Raw genomic sequence first — 6,519 nt, 5'->3', positions numbered from 1 at the left:
ACCCAGGAGCCCTGGGCCCTAATCAGAAGTAACCATTTCCATGGCCCCAAGCCTGAGACAAAAACAGCGCAGCTGCTAGACTAGACTAGCATAGACGGTAGGCATTGCAGAGGTTACCAATAAAATAAGGGGAGCCTCCTTAATATTTTGGTGCAGCATGAAATGCCTGCGAATTTTAACAACCAGGTGAAGCTGAGGGAAGAAGGCATTAAACATTAAATTTGCTACCAGCCCCAAGATACTAGATCAAAGGCAGACTTAAATCGATTTATGGAGGGTGGGGGCGAAGTCTCAATTTTTAGATACCAGAGTGTACAGTTAAAAACCTATACTCATTAAGAAGGAAACAAACAAACAAACAAAAAAAGGCCATGGGCTTGGACCAGACCTATGAGGACCATTAGAAGAGGAGCGCTCATTCCACTTCTCACCATCTATCTTTATCTGACTTGAGATAAAAGGAAAGATATGTATATGGCGAGAGGGAGGTACTCCAGATATGATGGTATTAGCTCTGATTTTGTGGTAAGTGCCTGCTTTATTCTAATGCATGCTGCTGTAACAAAATACCTGAAAATCAATAATTCATAAACAATAGAAACTTGTTTCTCACAGTTCTGGAGGCTGAGAAGGCCAATGTCCATGTGCCGGCAGGCTCATGTCTATGTTTCCAAGATGGTGCCCTGAATACGACATTTTCTGGAGGGGAGGAACACTGGGCCCTCACATGTCAGAAGGTGGAAGGGAAAGGGGGAACTCCCTTCCCTTCATCACTTTTATAAGGGCATCTAACACTTAGCTGGGAGGAGTTCTCATTGCTTAATTCCCTCATAAAGGCCCTCGTCTCCTGAGGCTATCACATTGGCAACTCCTGAATTTGGGAAGAAATACATTCAAACCTGAGCAGTGCCTCATGTAATAACGTATGCATGGAGGTCACCTCCCCCAAAAGCTACCACGGGCTATATTCAATGTGCCTGAGATCCCAGAGAAGAAGCATGGGTTGCCTTCTCCAGGAGTACAAAGATGGGGAAAGAATGCCCCAAGCTGGACTTTGAGATCTGTATGTCACTTACCATGTTCTCTCTAGAGAGAGTTTAGTATTTACGCTGTCTTTTAAATAAAGATTTGGTTTTACCTATGGGCTGGCCACAGATTCTTAGTAACTACCAAATGCTAAGTATTATTCTTAAAACATCAGGCCTCAGTGTTGTCCTTATATAATTATTGTGGTCACGACCACTTCTAGGTCCCCTCCAACCCAAAGGACGAGACCCAGTGAAGATTTAAAGATGTGACTCAAAGGGCACAAATGGGGGAAAAAAAACATTGAAAACTTATAAACTAACGGATGCGAAACTTTTGAGCTGTCAATCTGTGAAGCTTTTCATTAGAAGTTTTAGAGGGCTTTCATCACTAATTAATAAATAATGATATGTCAGGCAGGCAAATGTAACACTGAGAAAACAAACAGATACACATTTCACAAGCTATTTACCACGGACTTCGTCTCATTTGAGCGCCATTATTTCAGTGTTTAGTTCAATGAAAACTGACACTTGGTATATTAGACCAATCATGAAATAAAAAATAGCATGCAAAATAATTACAATCAAGCTCTCACTGGCAGGCCCTCATCTTCCTTTTCCAACCTCTTTCTACCCAAAACAAATTACGTCCTCTAGCCACGGTTCCCCAAGCACCTTGCAAATCCCCACGCCTCTGTGCAGAAAATTTCTCCCACCCTTGTCCCTCTTTGCTTTTAATTGCTTTGAGGACCCAAACCAAGACTGAGTCACTCTTATATCCCCTCCAGGCCCTGCCACAGCACCTGCACATAAAAAGGCAAACAGTAAATGCTTACTGAAGTGCCCTGAATTTTTATTTCCAACTTCAGTCATTAGTATAGCAATGATATAGCATCCTCCTATGACAGGGTACATATGGGTTTACCAACCTATACTACTGCCCTTTCTTAATCTGACAAATAAAACCAACTTGTTGGGAGAAGAAAATAAAAGGAGTAAAAGCAAGTGGGCTGGATGAGAAAATTAAAAATGCACTATAAAAGTCAATTCCATGGAAAAACAATGTCCCGGGTGGTGCCTGTGGCTCAGGGGGTAGGGCGTCAGCCCCATATACCAAGGTTTCAAACCCAGCCCCGGCCAAACTGCAACCATCGTGGTGGGCACCTGTGGTCCCAGCTACTCGGGAGGCTGAGGCAAGAGAATCACCTAAGCCCAGGAGTTGGAGGTTGCTGTGAGCTGTGTGATGCCATGGCACTCTACCCAGGGCAATAAAGTGAGACCCTGCCTCTATTGAAAAAAAAAAAAAAAAAGGAAAAACAATGTCCTTCCTCTTCTTAAATGAGCATGTTGGTCAAATGTACAGACGTCAAGGAAAGATCCCTATCTAGTTGACAGTATGTGATAGCCCCCATCAGAGTTTGTCACCACGCTTTAAAAGACTTTGTAGTATTTTGTTAGCTTCAGTTTTAGGAAAGTTTGGGCTGCTTTCTGTTGAAATTGCCTCCTCTTTTGGATTTCACTCCTCTCCAAAGCACATTTGAAGAGTGAATCAATTCTGCTTAAAGCAAAAGGACATGGGTAATTAGGTGAACCATTCAATTTATTTAAAGGCAATCCTCAGATGTGTGAAATAATTCCAATAAAGCTAATTCTCATGCCATGATTGATGGAGGCATTAAGCGCTTATGTCAGCAGACTGAAGTACGGTTGAAGTAGTTCATACGTAGTCCCCTCAGTCTCACTGATTTTAAAAAATGTAAATGCTGCGTGTGTGAATAATAATGAGGATGATGGTGGTGATTAAATGCCTACTATGTGCCAGCCTCTGTGATAAGTACTTACCACAGAGTGATTCAACTTAATAGTCATTAGTAACAGTAGAGATTAATGGCCTCTTTTAACAGATTTGAGAAAACTGAAGCACAGAGAGATTCAATGACTTGACTGGGGCCACACAGCCACGTAACAGAGCTGAAGCTGGACCACAGACAAATCCCACAGGCCCCCACTCTGAATTGCTATATTATGTTATGCCCAAAGTTTCCTCTAGTCCTCCATTTCTCACGTGCACAAGTTCCCTTTATTCCCAGAATTAAGTTCTCATTATTCTGGTCACTCTCCTCTGGGTAGTAAGCCCCACCAATCAGTTGGCACCTGAGATGGTAGCAGTTTGGAAGAAGTTGGTCAACCTACTATTCTTATCAATAAGCTCTTTAAAGGGGATTAGAAAGAAAATGGGCAGTTGCAGTTTTTCTACAACTAGAAAATTTGAGAACAGATGGGTGTCACTTAGCCAAGTCCCATTAAAACAGCCAGGTGAGGAGGAGGTTACTGCCCGGCTGCTGTAATCAGACGTGCCCAGCTGAGGCCACGTGACTGTGTGAGGCAGGGTCTGTAACTTAGTAGGAATCTCACTATCAGTCACCAAGCATAATAGGATATCTGCTGGCCCAGCATCACCTTGAAAAGGCTTTGTTCTGCTTACCACCTCTTCGCTGATTTGGACCAAAGCTACAAAGAAAAAATTATAATAAAATGGAGGGTTTGTGATTACCCAGGCATTCTATGCTGGGTAACCATCAAAATGTTCAGTATTGTATGTGATTTGAAAATATAACACTCTTGCCACATTTTGAGATGTCTCAAAACTTAATGAGAGAGAGTTAATACTACCTGTTATATAAAGACAATCAATTAACATATAAAATCATCTCAATAAATCAAAAAGACAAGTGAAGTTTAACAGAGCTAAAGTGAGTCCAACACTTGTTGAAACTGAGGACAGAATGAGAAGGCATTGGATGAACTTTCCGCATGAAAAACTATTGCATAGACAATTACTTGCAATTCGTAATAAGCCAGAATTTGCCAACAGTCTTAAGTAACATTAATACCAGCCTAAGGTCTATATCAAGGGAGGTGACAGAAGAATATGCTCAGTTTTGATGCCACTATTTAAGATCACATCTATCCAGAGGAGAGTGACCAGAATAATGAGAACTTTGGGAACTTGTGCACATAAGAAATGGAGGAATAGAGGAAATTTACCCTAAAGAGGAAAGCACTACAAGAGAATGTTTTCAATTTCAAATTACTATGAGGGTATGAATTTTTAGGTTACATTGTTTTCAGTTCTAATTGCACCGTAAAGAACGCTATCAAGTTCACAACTACAGGTGAATTTGATAGAGCTCTTCATGGTGTAATGGAAAGTGAACTGAGCCTGGAAACCAAAGCAGAGCTCAATTCGAGCTGCAGCCCTCTGAGAACCAGCACAACCACTCAACCAGCCAAACTCCCAGCGCCTTCAGCCTGTATGGTATGTCTATCTCCAAGTTATCCAGACCCAATAAGCTGAATACTAAGAAGACAGAACTAAAGTGCAAAGGTTTTGACAATGGAGTGTTATAGCTTTGCACCCAAGACAGACAAGTTTCAGTCCATTAGCCGAGTAACATTGTGCTGGGAGTTCAGAGGTCGGCCAGCTCACCATAGGCCCATGCTTTCTGTCTGCAGCTCCGCTGGCTTCCTCTTCCTGTCTTCACATATTCTTTCCTCTCTGAATGTCCGTCTTTGTGGCCAAATGTTCCTTTTTTATAAGGACAGTCATATTGGATTACAGCCAATCCTAATGGCCTCATCTGACTTGATCATTGCAAAAACTATTTCCAAATGAGGTCACATTCGCAGGTGCTGGGAGTTAGGACTCTAACACCTTTGTGGGGGGACAAAATTGAACTCATAATACCTGGCTAACTTGAAATAATCTTGTCAAAAATCTTTTTTCTTTTTGTAAATGTTTAAGCAGTTAGTGCAACAAAATATATACACCCATGTCAGCAGGAGCCTCGACCCTTCTCTGTGACCCTCACCGCCCCTCCACCAGGAGTCCTTCCTCCACCTCTGACTCCACTCCTGATCTCACGCTCACCTGCACCTCAGCTCCTCTCCCTCCCACCCGCAAGAGGGGAAGGTCAGCAATGCTACAGAGGTCAGTAATGGAATATGAATAAATGTTTTAATAATTCTTTGGATTTTTTTTCTAAGTTGAAAATGTAATGGTTCATTTTTTTTAACCTCCATCAGAGTGAACTCAAATCTAACGATGGTGTATAAAAAAAGATTTCTAGAGTCAAAATGTCCCTCATGGTAAAAATCACCAAAATAGCCAAGTCAAAACATCATATAAGAAATTAAGCGATCCATCAGGAAGAGTCCTGGATAACTCATTAGTGAAGGCCACGCCAGAGCAGAGTGGAAAAATTTATCAGGAAAGGAAAAGAACATTCTTTGCTGAAGGGAAAGCAAACACAAAGTAACAAAGACACGAGGCTGAGACAGTGGGAAGCATCCAAGACCCTGAAGTGACATGGCCTGGGCAGGGCCCAGGAAAAAGAGGCCTGGTCCCCCCTTGGTTGCTTACTTATCATTATGTCATTTCTCATTGAAATGGAGAGCGTGCGGAGGATTGGAAGCAAGGACTGATAAGCTCATAGGCATGGTTTCAAAAGATCATTATGGTGACCATGAGGAGGATTTAAGAGTAAAGACTGGAGATGGGAAGACCCGTGAGAAGACTTTGCAATGATGCTGGTGAACCGCGATGAGAGCCACACTAAGATGGCAAGTATGAGAAGAGAAGAAACTCTTCCCCAGCGGCTGTGGACATGTTCAGGGTGTAGAAACCACAGGATTTTAATGAGGTTCTTGAGGAAGTCAAATGTGTGGTTTCCAACTCCACCGGCATGTCCAGGCACCTTGAGAGTTTTTCTCAAGGCAGATTCTCTGGCCCTGTCTCAGACTTAGTGCCTCAAAGTGTTTACTGTTTAGACCTTGAGAATTTGAAGATCTTCTCCAGCCTTCTCTGTGACTACACATCTAAGGGCTGACACCCAGGAGAAAGAGGAAACGCTGTTGATTCAGGACCAGGTTGTTAGGCCCAGATGAGCAAAAGGATATCACAATTAAACTATCTAAAGCTAGAACCTTTACCTCAGAACCTTGTCACTGAATATATGTGAGCAGGGGCTAGCAAACTAGGTAAAAGGAGGTTGCAGAAGGTTCTTTACTTGTCAGAAGAATGAGACAGCCTGTAAGGCACTCCAGAGGCAGAGAGCTCCTTATAGGCAGTGAACAGGAACCAAAACCAGCTAGAGGCAGCCAGGCATTCAGAAGAAGCCTGTCTGCTCCGACCCTGTTTGTGCCCCCTCTTTCTCCAGCTGTGGCTTCAGAGACTGTCTCACTCTGTCCTGGTTTAGATTCTGGGTGTCTGGCCTTTGCATCTGTGTCTGTTTCCATGACAACTCAGTCCTGTTTGAGCCAGGCTCACTGTCTGGCTGCTGCATCTAGTTCACCCTGGTACCCTACCCCATGGCTTCAACTTGTCATGATCACTGAGGCCCAGTTTGAGTCTGGCCTACCCCACACCTGTTTCTAGCTCCATTCAACCCTTTCCAGCTCCTACCCTGCTCAAGTCCACCTTCAGACCCCT

This window comes from Otolemur garnettii, unplaced genomic scaffold (genome assembly GCF_000181295.1).
Source record: "Otolemur garnettii isolate 467f Iridium unplaced genomic scaffold, OtoGar3 scaffold00271, whole genome shotgun sequence".
In the NCBI taxonomy this organism is placed as follows: Eukaryota; Metazoa; Chordata; class Mammalia; order Primates; family Galagidae; genus Otolemur; species Otolemur garnettii.
The sequence above is the reverse complement of the archived record's forward strand: the minus strand, read 5'-3'. Positions refer to the sequence as shown.